Genomic DNA, 20,396 nt, shown 5'->3' on the forward strand with positions numbered 1-20,396 from the left:
GTGTTGACAGGGGGGCAGAGGTCGACCTCGAGGTCTCTCGTTTGTGGAGTTCCTCAGGGGTCGGTCCTCTCGCCTCTCCTGTTCAACATCTATATGAAACCGCTGGGTGAGATCATTCGTGGCTTTGGAGTTGGGTATCATCAGTACGCTGATGATACCCAGCTTTTCATTTCGACCCCAAACCACCCCAGTGATGCCCTCAACGTGATGTCCCGTTGCCTGGAGGCGGTTCGGGTCTGGATGGGGAGGAACAGACTTCAACTCAACCCCGACAAGACTGAGTGGCTTTGCATACCTGCATCCCGGGTTATTTCGGATATTCCATCTCTCTCTATGGGGGGTGAACTATTACACCCCGTAGATAGGGCTCACAACTTGGGAGTCCTCCTAGATTCACGGCTCACTTTGGAAGATCACATAGTGGCTGTGACTAGGGGGGCTTTCGCCCAGGTTCGCCTGGTGCGCCAGTTGCGGCCCTATCTAGGCCGGGATGACTTATGCACGGCCACTCACACGCTCGTGACCTCTCGTCTAGACTACTGCAATGCTCTCTACATGGGGCTGCCCTTGAGGACCACCCGGAGGCTCCAACTGGTACAGAATGCAGCCGCGAGAGTTGTGTTGGGAGTCTCCCGATACTCCCATGTCACACCTCTGCTCCGTGAGCTGCATTGGTTGCCAGTTGTCTTCCGGGTGAGATTCAAGGTACTAGTAATGGTGTTTAAGGCCCTACATGGCAGTGGTCCGGAGTACCTTAGGGAACACCTGCTGCCGGCATCAACTTCCCTTCGCCCTGTACGTTCCCACAGAGAGGGCCTCCTCAGGGTGCCACCGATCAGAGAATGTCGATTGGTGGCCCCCAGGGGGAGATCCTTCTCTGTGGGCGCCCCGGAGCTATGGAATCAGTTACCGGTTGAGCTCCGGATGGCGCCCGATCTTCGCTCCTTCCGTCGCGATCTAAATACATTCTTATTTGAACAAGCCGGCCTGGCCTGATGGGGGATTGGTGGGGTTTTTTATTGTTATTTTAATATTTGTATTTACTGTTTTTAGTGGGCATATATTTAATTCTTTTTTAACTTTTGTAACTTTGTATTTTTTATTCTTGCCCTGTTCACCGCCCTCAGTCCTTCGGGAGAAGGGCGGTATATAAATAAAATTATTATTATTATTATTATTATTATTATTATTATTATTATTATTATTATTATTATTATTATTATTATTATTATTATTGGCAGATCAAGGGGCAACTATGAGGCTGCTGCTTTGTCATCGATAAGCGACTGGTTTAATTTAACACAAGGGAGAATATTAAATCTTGAGGGTTATGATTTGTTATTTGGTTGGCATGCATATTTATTGTATGATAAGAAGTTGGATAATGTGTTTAAGATACATATACTAAGGTATGCTCTGTTGCGAGTTTGGAAAAAGTATAGACATAAGTTAAATTATGAGATACCAATTTGGACAATACCTAAACATGCAATAGAAAATATAAATGTGGGATTTAAACATGATGAGACTACGTACAAGGAGATCTTAAGTTTAGAAAGGAATGTATGGCAATTAAAGCCACATAATATTTTAAAAGAAGAAAAGATTGTACAAACTTGGTTTCAGTATGGGCAGTTACAGGCAAGATGGAAAGAGGACCAGAAAGTTGGTTTTTCGATGATTGATGAAAATTTGGTAAAACAAATTAGAGATCAAGGTCAAGCACATATAAAAAGGATATATAATGCATTGATAGAAATTGATTCAGAAACGGAACTTGTTAAAGATTGTATGATAAAGTGGGCCCAGAATTTTCAAGAAGTTATAATGGATACTTGGGAAAAGATCTGGGTTAGAAATGTAAAATTTATGCAGGCCCAAAATTTAAGAGAGAATTTTTATAAAATGTTTTATAGGTGGCACTTAGACCCTAAAAAATTAGCAAGTATGTATCCGAATTGCCAGCCCAAATGTTGGAGGTGTGGTGGTGAGGATGCAACGTATTTTCATATATGGTGGACTTGTAAAAGGGTTAAAGCATTTTGGATTAAAATTTGGTGGAATATGCAAAAAATATTAAAGAAAAGGATAAAGTTTTGTCGACAATTGTTTTTATTGGGCATTATCACAGATACTACTGTTATAGACACTAAGTTTATGTTGAATCTAATTACGGCAGCAAGACTTTTAGTAGCGCAATATTGGAAGAAGGAGGAACTGCCGACTATAGAAGAGTGGACTTTGAAAGTTTCTAACTTGGCGGAAATGGCAAAGATTTCAGCATATTTTAAAGAACAATCGCAACAGAGATATATTGTGGAATGGAGAAGATGGATTGAATATATTCAGAATAAATATGGGACTAAAAAGTTTCATTTAGCATTTGAATAAGTAGTGGTTTTATATGATGTATTATTAGTTATTTGTTATTTGTTAGTAACATAATTATGACTATGGAGAGTTAAAGTGCGATAGAATTTAATGTCTTATTTTTGTTGTTAGCATATTTTAGCTTATGTTTGTATTACCATACTCTGTATTCAGTTCTGGGAAGTCGGGGAGGGGGGAGGGAAGGGTAGGGGAGGGTTGGGGAGAGGGGATGGTGAGGAGGGAGTTTTTTGTATTTAAAAATGTATTGTAAAACTTTTCAATAAAAAAAGATTAATGTGAAGCACAGGAAATCAGGAGTCCAGGCAGTTCAAAAGAATATAGGTTTATTGTATGATAATGTTCTCTACAAGAATCTGAAGTATTTACGGTCAAGGCAAATACAGGTGAAACTCGAAAAATTAGAATATCGTGCAAAAGTTCATTTATTTCAGTAATGCAACTTAAAAGGGGAAACTAATATATGAGATAGACTCATTACATGCAAAGCAAGATAGTTCAAGCCGTGATTTGTCATAATTGTGATGATTATGGCTTACAGCTCATGAAAACCGCAAATCCACAATCTCAGAAAACTAGAATATTGTGAAAAGGTGCAATATGCTAGGCTCAAAGTGTCCCACCCTAATCAGCTAATTAAGCCATAACACCTGCAAAGGCTTCCTGAGCCTTTAAATGGTCTCTCAGTCTGGTTCAGTAGGAATCACAATCATGGGGAAGACTGCTGACCTGACAGTTGTGCAGAAAACCATCATTGACACCCTCCATAAGGAGGGAAAGCCTCAAAAGGTAATTGCAAAAGAAGTTGGATGTTCCCCAAGTGCTGTATCAAAGCACATTAATAGAAAGTTATGTGGAAGGGGAAAGTGTGGAAGAAAAAGGTGCACAAGCAGCAGGGATGACCGCAGCCTGGAGAGGATTGTCAGGAAAAGGCCATTCAAAAGTGTTGGGGACTTTCACAAGGAGTGGACTGTGGCTGGATTCAGTGCATCAAGAGCCACCACACACAGATGGATCCTGGACATGGGCTTCAAATGTCGTATTCCTCTTGTCAAGCTGCTCCTGAACAACAAACAACGTCAGAAGCATCTTACCTGGGCTAAAGGAAAACAGACCTGGTCTGTTGCTCAGTGGTCCAAAGTCCTCTTTTCTGATGAGAGCAACTTTTGCATCTCATTTGGAAACCAAGGACCCAGAGTCTGGAGGAAGAATGGAGAGGCACACACTGCTTGAAGTCCAGTGTGAAGTTTCCACAGTCTGTGTTGATTTGGGGAGCCATGTCATCTGCTGGTGTTGGTCCACTGTGCTTCATTAAGTCCAGGGTCAAGGCAGCCGTCTACCAGGAGATTTTGGAGCACTTCATGCTTCCTTCCGCAGACGAGCTTTATGGGGATGCTGACTTCATTTTCCAGCAGGACTTGGCACCTGCCCACACTGCCAAAAGCACCAAAACCTGGTTCAATGACCATGGGATTACTGTGCTTGATTGGCCAGCAAACTCACCTGACCTGAACCCCATAGAGGGGCATTGCCAAGAGAAAGATGAGAGACATGAGACCGAACAATGCAGAAGAGCTGAAGGCCGCTATTGAAGCATCCTGGTCTGCCACAACACCTCAGCAGTGCCACAGGCTGATAGCTTCCATGCCAGGCTGCATTGAGGCAGTAATTGCTGCAAAAGGGGCCCAAACCAAGTACTGAGTACATATGCATGCTTATACTTTTCAGAGGTCCGATATTGTTCTATGTACACTCCTTGTTTTATTGATTGCATGTAATATTCTAATTTTCTGAGATTGTGGATTTGGGGTTTTCATGAGCTGTACGCCATAATCATCACAATTATGACAAATCACGGCTTGAACTATCTTGCTTTGCATGTAATGAGTCTATCTCATATATTCGTTTCCCCTTTTAAGTTGCCTTACTGAAATAAATGAACTTTTGCACAATATTCTAATTTTTTGAGTTTCACCTGTAAAAAACAGTATAATAAAGTACAAATACTACAGTGCACCCACACCCCTAGAGACCATTTTTATTACCTATATTTCTTCTCATATAACAACTAACAATATACAATATACAGTATTTTAACTGTGCCCTTATCTCCTTCAAAACAGCATATATTCTTGAGCAGGTTTATTCCCTTTGCCTTCCACCAAGACAGTTTTTATAAAATCATCCCATATTTCATTATAATTATTTACTTTAATCATCCCTTTTTTAAATTTAATTTCTGTTTTTAATTTATCTTTTATTGCTATATTCCATATTTCATTATACCACTCATTTCTTTGAATAACCCAATTCCGTCTCAAATATTTAACCATCACTAATCTAGCTGCCATTATCAAATTTACAATTGCAATCCCACCACATGTTTATATGTTCCAATCTCTTTCTCACACTGCCAGCAAATATTTGTATATTTAACATCTATTTTATTTAATTTACATGGTGTTAGGTGCCACCTCCACATCACTTTATACCCATTTTCCTTAACTCTAACTGACATATTCTTATATACAGTGCTCTTCTGTTCCAAATATTTTTTCCAATCTTTATCGTTTATTTCTCCTAAATCTGTTTCCCAGATTAATTTTAAACCTTTTGCCTGATCTTCTATTTAATATTCTGTATATTTTCCCAATTCTTCCTTTACCTATATATTCTTCATTTTCCTCACTTTCTTTTATAATCATTTCAAATTTTGTTAACTGTCTATCTTTCACCTCGAATTTTTCTTCCATTTTTATCCATTTCTCTAATTCAACCAATTTAATTTAGTATCTGATAAAACATTCTTTAATTGTATTATATTCTTTATCTTGTTCTTCCAGTCTTCCCATTTATATATCTGATTCTTTTTAAATTTACTAATCCAATCTTTCAATTCAATCTTAGGGAATTTCTCCATTTCTACTACCGGTGTTAAAGGAGAAATTCCTGGCATTAACCGATATCTCCATTTATTCCATAATTCTATCAAGTTTTTAAAAAAGGGATTTTTAATTCTGTTCACAATTTTTTTAAATACCTTTTTTAAACCAATATGTTTCTATAGGATTGCCTATTTCCCTTAATTCCTTCAATTCTATATCACTCCATAATAAATCTCTATCTGCTATAATATCTGGGACCACCCTTAATTGATTAGCTACCCAATAATTTCTAACATTTGGAAGACCCAGCCCACCCTTTTTTAATGGTTCCTACCATAAAGCTTTGCTTATTCTTGCTCTCTTGCCTCCATTGCAATACACCTCCAGCAATCTCTGTATTTCTTTTAATTCTTGATCCGAAAACTTAATTGGGATCATTCCCCCCAAAATTAATTTTTGGTAAAACTTTTTTTTATTGCTGCAATTCTTCCGAACCATGACAATTTTACTTTTCCATATTTATCCATTTTATCTTTTATATCTTTAACTTCTCATAATTTATCTTCTTTAATTCTTGAATATTTTTTGGGATGTCAATACCTAAATATTTCATACTATCTACTATTTTTAATTTATATTTTTCTTTCAATACCTCCATTTCTTCTTTACTATGGTTATATAACATCATTTCTGATTTTTCCCAGTTTATTTGCAATCCACTATATTTCCCAAATTCATTCAAATGTGAATAGACCGTCTCTATTGTAGCTATGGGATTTTGAAATGTTAGTAATGTATCATCTGCAAATAAATTTATTTTTGTTTTTTTATGTACACCAATTCCTTCAATCAATGAATCTTTCCTAATTGCATTTGCCAAAACCTCCATCAATAATACAAACAGAACTGGGGATAAGGGGCAACCCTGTCTCGTTCCCCGGCTTAAGGTTATTGTCTCTGTAACACCATCATTTATGGCTATTTTGCCTTGTTCTCTGAATATAGCTGATTTATCACCTTACTAATTTTTTCGTATGTATAACTCTTCTGATTGCCATGTAATTCTCTCTAAAATCTTTTAATCTATTTCTATTAATAAATTTTCTTAAATCTGTATTATTATACTTTATTTCCTCTTTTGATGGATTAATTTATCAGTTCCTATATCCATAACCATATTATAATCACCTGCCATTATCACATACAGTAACCTTTTTTATTTCTTCTATCTCTTTATATACCCTATTATAAAACTCTCTTTGATTTGTATTAGGTGCATACAAATTTGCTAAAGTGACCTCTTGTCCATAGATCAAGCCTTGAATTATAAGAAATATTCCCATATCATCCCTTTTTATGGCTTTTATCTTAAATTCACATCTTTTAGCTACCATGATTGCTACCCCTCTTGCTTTTAATGTACCAAATGCCTTTTCATATACATCAGCCAAATATAACCTTTCATTCACCCCTTCTTACTTTTGATGCGTTTCTTGTAAAAATACAATATCTATTTTCTCTTTGTTAATTGATTTATTGATTCTTGCTCATTTATATTTTTCCCCCAAACCATGTACATTCCATGTAGCTACCTTCAACGATTTCCCCATCTATTCCTTATATTACATATTCCCTTTGGTGTCCATATGTGCTCTAACATAAATCTTACAAAACTAAAACTACAAAGTAAGCATATTGACCCAAAACATAAATGACCTCTTACCCACCCATATACATACTGTATATATTGTCTCCCTTCCCTTCTTCAGGAGATCTTCCTCCTCTCCGCCGCTTCGGGCCTCCGGGGGCAGGAGAGGAGCCATCCCTGCACAGACTTTGGTCACCCACTCCACCTCCCTTGACCATCTTTACCCTTAATTTCTACACCCAAACATATATTGTAAAATTACAAATACTTATATACTATCTCTACAATGAACTTGTAACTCCTGTTGCTTCATCCAGCTTCCCTTTCTCCTGTAGATCTTCTTTATTGATGATTCCATGCTCCCTTAATTTCTCCATCACCTCCTCCTTTGTTTCAACTCTGTTAAACCTTCCACTGTAAGAAAATCTCAAAAAAGCGGATATCCCCAGCTGTAGTTAATGTTATTTTTCTTAAATATTTGACAAACTTGATGCATCTCTTGTTTAAAAACTATTTATTAATTTTCCAATAATACAATTATATCTTTGAAAAACGTGGTGTCTGGGTTACAATAATTCCATTACGTACATATGTGTATTAATACAAATCTCCAACTGTTACAGCCAATATTTCCTCTTTTTTCCTTTAATATACACTGTCTCTTGTTTAAATTAATATACTTCTTATTCCATCCATCAGCTACTTAATAGCTTTCTTACATTTATCAATAATTTTACATGTCTTATTTATTTTGACATTCCATCTTTTGGACCATCAATAACCTTATAAGTTTTCCCAGCTTTAGTTTTTCATTAATATTTAAAATAAACATTTAATATTTATCATTTCCAAATTTTTATATGACCCCAGTTCCCTTTATCACAATTCCCCCCAACCTCTAATGTTCCAGATATGTATCTTGTCTATCTCACTTCCATATCAACAGATTAGGAATACAATGTAATATTGCTATTTTCATTATAATTTCCAAATATTATAGGTTCAATAACCAAGATTTCTCCCATTTCAGCATTTAATACATCCTCTCTCTTCTTCATGTCCACTTTCTCATAGTTAAGCTTATAATTTTATTCTTTTCACTACGTCAAAACATATTACGTTGTATCACTCTTAACATATATATGTTTTAATCATCTTTATCTAACCTTTATAAACAACTCAATATCTCAATTTAACTATTGACATTCATGCATCTAGATTTTAATTAGCCAACATTTTTCTTTATCTTCACATCATAACAATATCTCATATTCAAGATACAAGTCTTGTCTACTTAGATATATTCTATTTTAAACCTCCTACATATGTCCACACTCCATTCTTCTTTAGTCTTATTCTGGCTTTTTTTCTTTGACAAGTCATCTTCCGTGTCCTTGCTTCAGGATCGTCAAAGAGTTCTTGTATTATTATGTCATATTGAGATGACCATCCAATCACCATTTTTGAAAGGTTAAGGGGTCTGGCAGGACTACCAGATCTTCTCTTTGTTTTCTCCTCTTGACGTAGTTGTCCTGGACTGTTTATCTTTCCTTCCATCTGTTTCTCTTCTTGATCTTCAAATTCCTTCTGATTTATATAGCAGGTTTTTTCCTCCATCCAAGTTATCAGATTTTTTTCTGAATTTTCTGAATTTTCTATTGTCTGTACTTGTTGGGCAGTTAGGTCTTCTGTGATAATATTTAATTGTTCAATTTTTTCTGTTGTAATCTGTATAGATAGGTTTTTAGTTATAGTCAAAGTTTGAGTTTTCATATCTAAGACGCTTTCTGATTTTTCTCCAAAAGCTCTTATTTCATCACCAGCTGTAAGAAGAGTTTGGTAAGTTTGGTAAGTTATTTTCAATATAGCAGAAATTTGTTTTTGCATTTCTTCCATAGAAAAGGTCTGTTCCTGGTCTTCCATAGTGATGAGTTGAATTGAAAACTTTTACAGTTTTTTCCCCCCATTAAATAAAAAACAGAGCTAAAACTCTCACAGCTGGTATTCAAGGTCACATGAGTCTTAACTTATCTTATTTTCTGAACTGTCAGCCAAGTCTCTTTTCTTTCAGAATAATAAATTGCAATTTCAGGTTTAGCCACAAGATGTCACTCCAGAGTTTAAGGAATTCCTTTAAATCTCAAAGTTATTTCAATCCTTTCAGGGGGTTTTTCTTCTATTTTAAGGGGAAAACCCCAGACTTCCAAATAAAAATAGAAGGTAAAACGTAAATAATCAAAAATCTTTTAATCCACAAGCTTTAGAAAATAAAGTTCAAATTGGGATCCAATTAACGTTTTCAAAAAAAGCTCCCCTATATGTTCAATAGCCACTGTTTCTAGAGGGAGGGCTAAAATCCCCCTTCCCTCTCCACAGGGGGGAAAGTACTTTAGCAGCTTGAATAGGTACAAAAAAAGCAATTAGGATTTAAGACCTGTGGAACCGCTTGCCGGTTGAGCTCCGGATGGCTCCCGACCTTCGCTCCTTCCGGCGCGATTTAAAAACTTATTTATTTGAACAATCTGGCCTGGTCTGATGGGTTTGGGGTTGGATTTAGTTTTAACACAGTTTTATTATTGTATTATATTGGGCATAATTATTTAATTCTTTTTAACTTTTTAACTTTTGTATTTACATTTTGATATTTATTGCCCTGTACACCGCCCTGAGTCCTTCGGGAGAAGGGCGGTATAAAAATTTAATAAATAAATAAATAAATAAATAAATAAATAAATAAATAAATAAATAAATAAATAAATAAATAAGAGGTAGATCTCACCCAGACCTTTCCACGCTGCTTTGAAGTTGCCAGATGGTGAGTGTGACTTTGGCTGTCTGCAGCCTAGGGACAAGCTATATTTCTATGGCCGGTCCTTTCATCCGCCGATTTGGAGGGATTGCCAGTTCCAACGGGAGAGTTGCTGCTCTCCCGCTATCCAGCAAGAGCCCCTCCTTGCTGGATGCCTCTTCAGGGCGACTTTTGGCCCTTTTCAGGGGGCCCCAGTGATCCAAAACTGAATGGGGGAGAAAGAGTAAGTCTCCCAGCTGTCCATGGTGGCTGCGTGGCAAACTGGAAGTCAAACTTGATGCATCTCTTTCCCCCATTGTAAAGTCTCATTGCATAAATCTGGAAAAACATGTATCTGATGCCTCCCAAACATTATAGATGACATGTTTTGCAATTTGCACGTCAATTGCTCTTTTTTTGCGTATGACCAGAGTTGCACCACAATATCTCTCAGCAATTTTCTTCCAAACCTTTTTGGGCCGACTCTATGTATTGCATCAATATCATATCTTGTAAAGGGGACATCTGGGAGGATCGAGGTAGCGCAATCCAGTACTGCTTGAATCAATTTTGCTTCATTTTCTTCACTTTTCTCCGGATATCCACGTATACATAAATTTGATCGGCGCTGACGATCACATATCTCAATCAAATCCCTTTTCACCTGATGCATCATAGTTGTCTGACTTTTTAACACCTTATCATGTTCTCCCATCTGGGTCTTCACTTCTGTAATATTTCGTGTCATATCCTGACTTTTTTCGCCAGATCTGTTATTCTTACCTCCATCTTGTCCATTTTATCTTTTATTTGCTTCAATTCCTCCTCTATATTTGTCTTCATTTCTTTTATATTTATTTTCATTTCTCTTATCTCTTATAAGAGAATATCAAGTTTATCTGGTTGAGTCAGTGACTTCTCAGGCGATTTTTTCCTCACATCCATTTCTAAGGCTTTTTCCACTCAAATCAGACGTAAATCTGAAGGTCTAAGGCCTAATTTAGTCACTTTATCAAAGAAGACAATAAGGCTTGTTTGGCATGACGTGCTTTTAACAAACCCATGCTGGCTTCTAGTAATCACCTTGTTCATTTCTAGGTGCTCACAAATGCTCTGCTTCATTACTTTTTCCAGGATTTTCCCAGGTATTGATGTCAAGCTGATTGGTCTGTAGTTTCCTGGATCCACTTTTTCCCTTTTTGAAAACTGGAACCACATCAGCTCTTTTCCAGTCCTCTGGTAGTTCGTCCATGCTCCAGAAGCTCTGAAAGCTTTCATTCAGTGGTTCCAAGATTACATCTGCCAGCTCCTTCAGTACCCTGGGATTTAAACCATCTGGTCTGGATTGAGGACTAATAGTTACGTATAAGATGAGGGTGAAGGTTTGCTCTCCGAGCTTGTGGGTTGGTTTCCAAATGTTTCGTTACCATGCTAGGCAACATCTTCAGCAGAGTTTAGGGGATGTCTTTAGGTGTTAGGAGGAATTCCCCCATTCAGGCTCTTCCAGCCGGGATTCTCACAAGCAGAGCAGAGGAGAACAAATAGAACGTAGAAAGAGAGGTTTAATCACGGAGATTAAAGTTGAGTGACAATTCAGCATGAATCCCCAGCTAGCTAGACAGAATGGTCCTCAAATGTGAGTTCTTATACCCTTTCATCGTTTCCAAAATTGTCATTTCTGATTTGTGAGTTTAAAATTTGTCTTTTCTGATTTGTTGGTCAGTGTCTATTGTTGGGTTAATTCCTTTAACAATTCTGTCTAAAAATTGTTAATTTTTGCTCCAGGAGGGATCTGGTGTAATTATTTTCTTCTTGTGTACTTTTTAGTGTTTCTGTTCTAATCCTGTCAATCCTAATTGTTGTTAGCCAATTCTGCATTCCTGTGGTTTAGATTTGATACTTTGTAGCCAGTGTGCATTAAGTGTTTATTTAGCCTCAGCCTGACGCTGAGTCAGACTAGTTTGTATTGGGTTCTTCCTGTATTTGCCAAGGTATTTTCTCTTTTGGGGTGAGGAGGGGGTGTCCTGCTCTCATCAGTTCCCCCATTTTGGGCTATCACTGGTGTTTTAGTGATCAGCCCAACTGGTTCATATACTCAGTAGTGGTGGTCACTTTGGCACATCATGAGAGAGGTTTTCTTGCTCTGTTCTTTGCCTCTGATGGGAGTTGTGCAGATCTTTAGGCATCTCATCCCTAAAATAATTGGCATAGGCAACAAAGGAGGACTCCACCTACTATGACTGTGATTATGCTAGCAATGAGAATTTTCAACCAATCAAAGTCTGGTAACCATAAGAAGAGCCAGGAAAGGTCCCAGGATGATTAGTTATGTCCAATGTTCTGTGTGTTGTGACTCAGGGCCAGCCGGTGGGCCCGGCAGCCGGCTCGGATGTATCGGATGACTCAGATGAGGGGGAGGAGGGAGACGAACCGGCTGATGATGGCTTGGAGGCTTCGCAGAGCCCTCAGCCGGGGCCCTCTTCTCAGCTGCGTGAGCCCGATAGTGCGGAGGATGATGACCCACAGCTGGCCCTGTTCAAGGACGCCCGACGCAGGAGGCAGTCGAGCAGGAACAAACAAAGAAAGGCTGTGGGACTCCTCGGGAGGAGGCACAGGGAGACCACGCCCTGAACTCTAAATAAAAGGAGTGTTTGGGGAGGGGCTGGTTGCTGAAAGCAACCCTTCCGCTTGAGGATTCAAGTTCCTGTGTTTCTTGTTCTGTTGTTTTGCTTGTGAATTAAACTTGGCAGACGCTTTGCAGCCTCAGACGCTCTCCAGTCTCTACTGCTTGAACAGGGGTTTGCCTTATTACAAGGCCGGTAGTTGGCTGGTTCAGAACACTGTGCTAGTTCTTTTAAATGTTTGATATCTTGTTCAATTAGTCCAGATTGGTCGGATAGGTTGAAACAGCAAAGCCCATGGAATTCTTCACAGCCATGATTGTGCCTTAACAATAAGTAGTCAATAGCTGCTCTATTCTCGAGGGTTGCTTCTCTGACTTGCCTTAATTCCTTGTTTAAGGCATCTAGGGCATGGGAGGTGGCATTTAGGCTTTTAGCTAGGGTACATGCCATGCTGTTTATGTTCCTTGAATTTCGCGCTGCAAGCCCTGGCACTCCCACTAGAGAGACAGCCAATGAAACATATTCAGCCTTGGAGAGGAGGGGGGCCTTTGAGTCACAGTCAAGAGGAAATGTGTGGAAGCTCCTCTTTTGCCACCTTTGCAAGGAAGGCATTAACATGGTTAATCACCCTAACGTGCAAGGGCCCCCTGTGGAGTTTGGTGGCAGGTAGGAATAAGCTTTTAAGCCACACAGCAAAAACCATCCTGTAGGAAGTTTCATATGGCTGTATGAAAAGGTGATGGCCCTGATGTTGTTGCAGGCCAGTTCAGTGTTAGTGAGGTTGTAGCAATTTGAGACCTTAGGCATATGGCATCCGGTTAGTGTGAAGCAGGTAGCTGCTTGGGTTACAGCTGCCACCTGCAATATATACATGCTGTTGTCTTTTATGTCAGCACTGGTGCCCCAATCAAAAATATTGGAATATGAGGCTGTGAGTGGAAACTCTCTTAACTTGGTGTCATTAGTGATGGCTCATGGGGCTATTGCTATTCCCATCAGGCATGTGGTCAAGATGTCTTTTACTGATCTACCCCCAGCAAGGCAAAAATCTGTGGTGTTCAGCACCTCCCTTGCTAAATATTCCCATACATTACCCTTTTCTGGGAATAATTTTGGTTCTATGAACCCAGAGGTACATTTCAAATAAAAAAATACAATACAAATAATATACAGGAATTTAACAAAGATGAACTTAATTCCCTCCCCCATTTGTTTCAGTTTCAAAAAGGGTCTTTAGCGTCCACTCTTCGGTTACTGGGTTTTTTTCTAAGTCTCAAGGGTGGAACCTTTGGTGTTGCTTCAGGTATAATGCTGTGGTCTACGACTGCTGGTTTGATGTGGGTCCAATGGATCCAGGCATTCCTTTCAGCTACCTTGATTGCTGTCTGGGTGGTTAGCAGAATTTGAAAGGGCCCATTCCACTTTGGTTGTTGCAGTGACTTGCAGCTGTATGACTTTATCCAAATCCAGTCCCCTGGTTCAAAAGGATGTAGGTTTTCTTCTAATGGTAAGGTTTGCGTCAGGCGACTTTGCTTCCACAGTTCTTTGAGCCGTTGGTGTAGAGCAGTAAGATAGGATGATAAGACTACCTCCCCCTTTTCTAAACAAAGAGACTGGGGGTCTAGGCCTTTAAGTGTGTCAGGTGGATGATGTTGTGACTCAGGGCCAGCCTGTGGGTCCGGCAGCCGGCTCAGATGTCTCGGATGACTCAGATGAGGGGGAGGAGGAGGGTGTGGAAGACGAACTGGCTGATGATGGCTTGGAGGCTTCGCAGAGCCCCCAGCCGGGGCCCTCTTCTCAGCTGCGTGAGCCCGATAGTGCGGAGGATGATGACCCACAGCTGGCCCTGTTCAAGGACGCCCGACGCAGGAGGCAGTCGAGCAGGACCAAACAGAGAAAGGCTGTGGGACTCCTCGGGAGGAGGCACAGGGAGGCCACGCCCTGAACTCTAAATAAAAGGAGTGTTTGGGGAAGGGCTGGTTGCTGAAAGCAACCCTTCCGTTTGAGGATTCAAGTTCCAGTGTTTTTGTTTCTTGTTCTGTTGTTTGTGTAATAAATCTTGGCAGACGCTTTGCAGCCTTAGACGCTCTCCAGTCTCTACTGTTTGAACAGGGGTTTGCCTTATTGCAAGGCCGGTAGCAGGCTGGTTCAGAACAGATGACTAAACAATAATTCAAAGGGGGAGATGCCTATGTCTCACCTTGTCCGGGTTCTAAGGTGGAACAATGCTATGGGTAGTACTTGGGGCCAGGGCAGGTGCGTCTCCTGACAGAGTTTACCTAAGAGGGTCTTTAATTCCCTATTCTGTCTCTCTACCACCACCCCCATGAGCAACTGGGCTGTCCCAGTGTGTGTAGGTCTTGTTTAATGCCCAACACTTGGAGGACATGTGTGATTACCTGTGACACAAAGTGTGTACCTCTGTCCATGTCTAAAATGCTTGGGACTCCAAACCTGGGCATAGGTTCTTTTAATAGGTGTCTTGCTGTCTCTAGAGCAGTGGCATGGCGGCATGGGTATGCTTCTATCCAGTGGGTGAGCTGGTCCCTACAGACTAGCACGTATTGGTAACCATTGGCTCTGGGGAGTCAAATGTAATCAAGTTGGAGTTTTTCAAAGGGGTGTTGGGCCCATGGTCTCCCCCCTGTGTGTGTTGCTTTTCTTGAGGAAGCATTGTTTGCTTGGCATCTTTGGCATGTCTTGGCTATCTGAGTTGCTTCACTGTAGACTCCTGGGGCATACCACACTCTCCTTATGGCATCTACTATTGCTTGTGTCCCACAGTGCCCTTTGGAGTGTAGCTGCTGACAGATTAGTTGTAGCAAGCGTCTGGGAGCTATGGGCCTCCCATCTGGGACCCACTAAAATCCTTCTTCATAAACTGCCTCACATTTCTCTTCCCAAGTTTTTATTTCCCCAGGTTTTAACAGATCTTGATATTGTACTGTTGGTCCTAATTGTAATGTAGGGAGGGTAGTGAATGCCTTCAGGGGTTGAGAGGCAGCCCACTTGGCTGTGACATCAGCAAATTGATTTCATCTTCTGACCCTTGAATCATCCTTCTGGTGTGCTCTACAATGGATGACTGCTAGGGATGAGGGTAATTGGATAGCTTTCAATAAGTCAGATATAAGGTCAGCATGGGCAATTGGTTGGCCATTGAATGTTAAGAAACCCCTCTGTTTCCCGAGAGCGGCGGTTGCATGTCAGACTCCAAAAGCGTATCTGGAATCTGTATATATATTGGCAGACTGGTTCTCTGCTATTTTGAATGCTTTTTTCAATGCAATAAGCTCAGCCGCTTGAGCACTGTAGCGCGGCGGCAGGGGAGAGGCCCAGACTGTCTCATGCAGAGACAACTGCAGCTCCTGTTACACGGGTCCCATCAAGTAGGTAGGAGGAGCCGTCAGTGAACAATTCTAGGTCTGGGTTTGGAAGGGGATGATCTATTAAGTTGGGACATGGTAGTTCAGCGTCTTGGTCTAGGTATAAGCAGTCATGTAATACTTCGTCTGCTAGATTAGCGGGCAATAACGTTGCTGGGTTGAGCATGTTGCAGCGTTCAAAGGTGATGTTTTCTGAAGTGAATAGTTCTGCTTCATATTGGGCCAAACGTTGTTGGGTGAATGCCTGAGTCTGTGACTTTAAGAGTATTGCAAATACATCGTGGGGAACTCTTAAAATAAGTGGCTGTCCTAAAACCAGGTCTTTTGATCGTTTAACTAGTTCTACGGTGGCAGCCACGGCTCTTAAGCACGGAACAGTTCTTCTGGCTACTGGGTCCAATTGGACAGAGTAATAGGCTACTGGTCTGAGTGTTGGACCACATCTCTGTGCCAGCACCCCTGAACCCACACCCTTACATTTGTGGACAAAAAGGAAAAAAGGCTTTTTGTAATCAGGGAGACCCAGGGCGGGGGCCGAGGCTAGAGTTTGCTTTATCCTTTGAAAGGTATTTGTTAATTCCTTTGTCCATTCAATAGGATCTGGTTGATCCTTTGCAGTAAAGGTTTTGCCATTTCCCCAAAGGAGGGAATCCAAGGGCGGCAGAATCCTAAGACACCTAATAGAGCACGGACTTGGCGTTTTGTTTGTGGGTGTTTCATTCCTAAAATGGTCTTAACTCTCTCTGGTGCTAATTTTCTAATCCCGGGGACAATAATATACCCTAAGTAAATCACCTCTTTTTTTAGGTACTGTAGCTTTAAGGGTGAGGCTTTGTGTCCTCTGTTACCCAAGCATTCCAATAGGTGATAGGTATCTGCCTTACAACTTTCCTCCGATTCAGAAGCCAATAATAAATCATCCACATACTGGATTAAAGTAGAATTGTGTGGCAGGGAAATAGAAGCAAGGTCTTCCTTTAAGATTTGGGAAAATAGGGTGGGGGACTCAGTGTAGCCTTGTGGCAGCCAAGTCCAGATGTATTGTTGTTTGTCCTATGTGAAGGCAAAGAGGTATTGTGATGCAGGGTCCACAGGGATACTGAAGAAGGCTGAGCAAAGATCCACTACTGTAAAGTGGGTGGCTGACGCTGGCACTTCTGTGATTATGGTGGCTGGGTTTGGTACTATAGGTGCTCTTGCTACCACATGACTATTGATGGCTCTCATATTGTGTACAAAATGATAAATGGGCTTTCCTTTGCTGTCTAATTTGGGTTTCCGAACTGGAAAGATTGGAGTGTTACAGGGGGAAGTGCATTTGCGCAATACCCCTTGTTTTAGATATGCTGTTATTAGCTTCTGAATGGGCTCTATTGCTTCTGGCTGTATTTTGTACTGGGGAATGCATGGTGGTGATCCTGCCTTTACCTGAATCGTAACTGGGGTGGCTCCCTTCAGTAATCCCACTTTGGTGGGATCCCATCCCCATAGAGAGGCCGGTAGGCTTCTGAGATCTATAGGCAGCTGGATCTCTTTTTCAATTGAACATACCATGGTAAAATGTGCATGTTTGAATTGGATGTCTAAGTGGAGCCCTTCTGTAGTGCATTTAATGGTTGCCCCCAGTTTACAAAGCAAGTCCCTGCCCATGAGGGACAGGGGAGATTGGGGACAAACGGTGAATGGGTGTTCTAGGGAAAAAGGGAAAACTTCCACTTTTAGCTTGTTTGTGAATTCAACTGGGATAATTTTTCCTCCCACTCCCACTATGTTATCCTTGGCCCCAGGCACTATTGAATCTTTAAAGGGTGCCATAGTGATAAGAGAGGAGGTGGCTCCAGTGTCAATGAGACATTCATATGCCTTTCCCCCTATAGTTACTGTGAAAAGGGGCTCTCCATCGGGGCCGTCCTTTAAGGGAATAGCCAGCCCATGAAATGTGGCCTTATAATCGCTTTCTAGTCAGGACATGTCATGTTCCTGTTGCTCCCATTAGGGTTGGGGTCGGTCTCTATCTTCGTTCTGATGGTGTGTGGTTTCCCTAGGGAAGGGGGGTCTTGGTTCGTTATGACAATTCTGGTTTTCCCTGTTTTGACCTCCCTAGCAATTTTTGCTAAAATGTCCCTCCCTCCCACAATGGAGGCAATGCCTGCAGAACGTTTCCCTTTTAAATTCGCACTGCCGGCATTTTGTCCTTCCCTGGTGGGGTCTGTGTTGCCTTTGTCTACTATCCTTGTTTAACATTGCAAAGGCTTGTAAGTCCTCCCTTCTTTCTGCTCTACACGTCTTTTCCCTCTCCCCCTCTCTGTCTGCTTCCTTTCTTTCTTTTTCTTCTTCTGCTAATTTTTCCCTCTGGTCAAATACAAAGTTTGCAATTCTGCACAACTCTGAGATGTCTAATGTCAACCAGTTAGAGAGTATCTTATGAAAGTGCCCCTGGATATCACTTGCCGATTAACAAAGGCAGCAGCAAGAATTTTCTGCTCCTTTTGACAGCCTAGGTCTAAATCAGCAAATGTGACTCCGGCTTCTCAGAGACAGACCCAGAAAGCATCTGGGGGTTCCTTGTCCCTCTGCATTGTTTTTTTTTTAATTCAGACCAGTTCAGGGGCCTTTTCTCTATCTCCTGGAGGGCTTCCATTAAATTATTTTTAGCCCTCGTATATTCGTCCCAGTGGTTTTGATTGTTATAGTCCCAGTCTGGGCAGTTAAAGGGCCAGGCAACTCTAGCAGGGGCTACTTGCCCAGGTGTAATTATTATAGGTCATCTGGTTATCTCTTCAGTTTTTTCAAAAAGCTTCATTAGCTCTTTTGTTAAAAACACATGTAATAGCTGGGTCATGTCTGCCCAAGACGGATTGTGAGTTTCCACAATTGATTTTATAGTTGTTATGACCGATTGGGGGTCTGATCGGCAAGTAGGAGTGTCCTTTTTCCAAACAACCAAGTCAGATGGGGAGAAGCGGGTGTGGGTTAAAATATGTTCAGCCTGGCCCCTCAATCGCCCAGGTACAGGCCTGTTCAGTAGGGGGGGGCATGATTTTTGGTTCAGAGTCGTCTAAGGGAGGCTGAGGTTTGAACTCAATTTGAGCCTGGCTTTTTAATCTGGACAGTTCAGCCCAGCAATACCAATAGGGTAGCTGGGCTGGTTCTATTCTGGATCTAAGTGCTTTCAGTGCTTTGAATTCAAATGTGCCGCCTTCTGGCCAAATCTGTTTTCCGCACTCATCTTTAAGCAAAGCCCATTTTTTACATAATTCCTTTAACAGGTTCTTTTTCATACCTGCCTGGACAGGTAGCCGATTCCCATCCCAGGCTTCAAGCAAGCTTTTCACTGGGGAGCCTATTTTGACCCTTGAACTTGAACACCCCATGATTCCCTTATTCCTGATGCAGGGGTTCACTTTGGTTCTATCGGGTCCAGTGCACTGAAGCCTCCTAATGAGACTTTCGCCTACCACCACGGTTTTCATGCCAAAAAGGGGCCCGCTGAACACTCTGGATCCCTCACAAAGTACGTGCACTCCTTTAGGGATCTACCACCACGGTTTCAGACCAAAAAGGAGTCTGTCAAGGACTCTTCTGCTCCCCTGCAGAAGGTACGGGACGCTCTCTTACTGGCTTTACCTTCACTTTTCACCAGCACTGTTTGCGGACTTCAAATGTATGGGAGGACCTCTGCTTGCTTTCAAGAGGTAATGGACACTCCTAGCCCGGGGCTTAATTTCCTAACTTGGGGCTTTTGCTTATAAATTACTGGCAGAAGGGGTCCTGGTCTACCAATGTAAAAAAGGTTTCCAAAAGGGGTCCGGTCTACCAATACAAAAGATTTTACGACACTTTTACTGCCCACTCGGCTCTCCCTTTCTCAGAAGGTCTCACACTCCAATGTCCTCCCCTTGCTTTCCCAGGCCCTACCGGTCACGGCTCCAGGGGAGCTAGCAGCAGGCTGGGGTGCGGCTGGAGGGCATACAGAGGGGGTGAGATTCAGCTGATTTTCAGAGGAAGGTGCACCACACATACATCCACACTCTTCCTTTCGTTCTTTGGACCCTTTGAATCTAGGAATTTAAATTTGGTGGCACTTACCCTCTTTCCAGGTAGCTCTTAGAGCGCAAGACTCAAAAACTCCCTTTAATAACCACTGCCGACCGGGCAGGGTCCGTGGAGACTTCCCCGTGGAACAAGGTGTCTGCTGCTGGCTGGGTGATGGCTCTTCCAGGCCCAGTCCAGTGGCTGGGTGAGCTGGAAGTCCCTTCATTGGTTGCCAGGTAATTGTTGGGAGGAATTCCCCTGTTCAGGCTCTTCCAGCTGGGATTCTCTCAAGCAGCACAGAGAACAAATAGAACGTGAAGCCAGCTACTGGAAAAAGAGGTTTAATCACAGAGATTAAAGTTGTGTGACAATTCAACATGAATCCGCTAGACATAATGGTCCTCAAACGTGAGTTCTTATACCCTTTCATGGTTTCCAAAATTGTCATTTCTGATTCGTGAGTTTAAAATTTGTCTTTTCTGATTTGTTGGTCAGTGTCTATTGTTGGGTTAATTCCTTTATCAATTCTGTCTGAAAAGTGTTAATTTTTGCTCCAGGAGGGATCCGGTGTAATTATTTGTTGTGTACTTTTTAGTGTTTCTATTCTAATCCTGTCAATCCTAATTGTTGTTAGCCGATTCT

Source organism: Vipera berus (genome assembly GCF_964194415.1).
Source record: "Vipera berus genome assembly, chromosome: W".
In the NCBI taxonomy this organism is placed as follows: Eukaryota; Metazoa; Chordata; class Lepidosauria; order Squamata; family Viperidae; genus Vipera; species Vipera berus.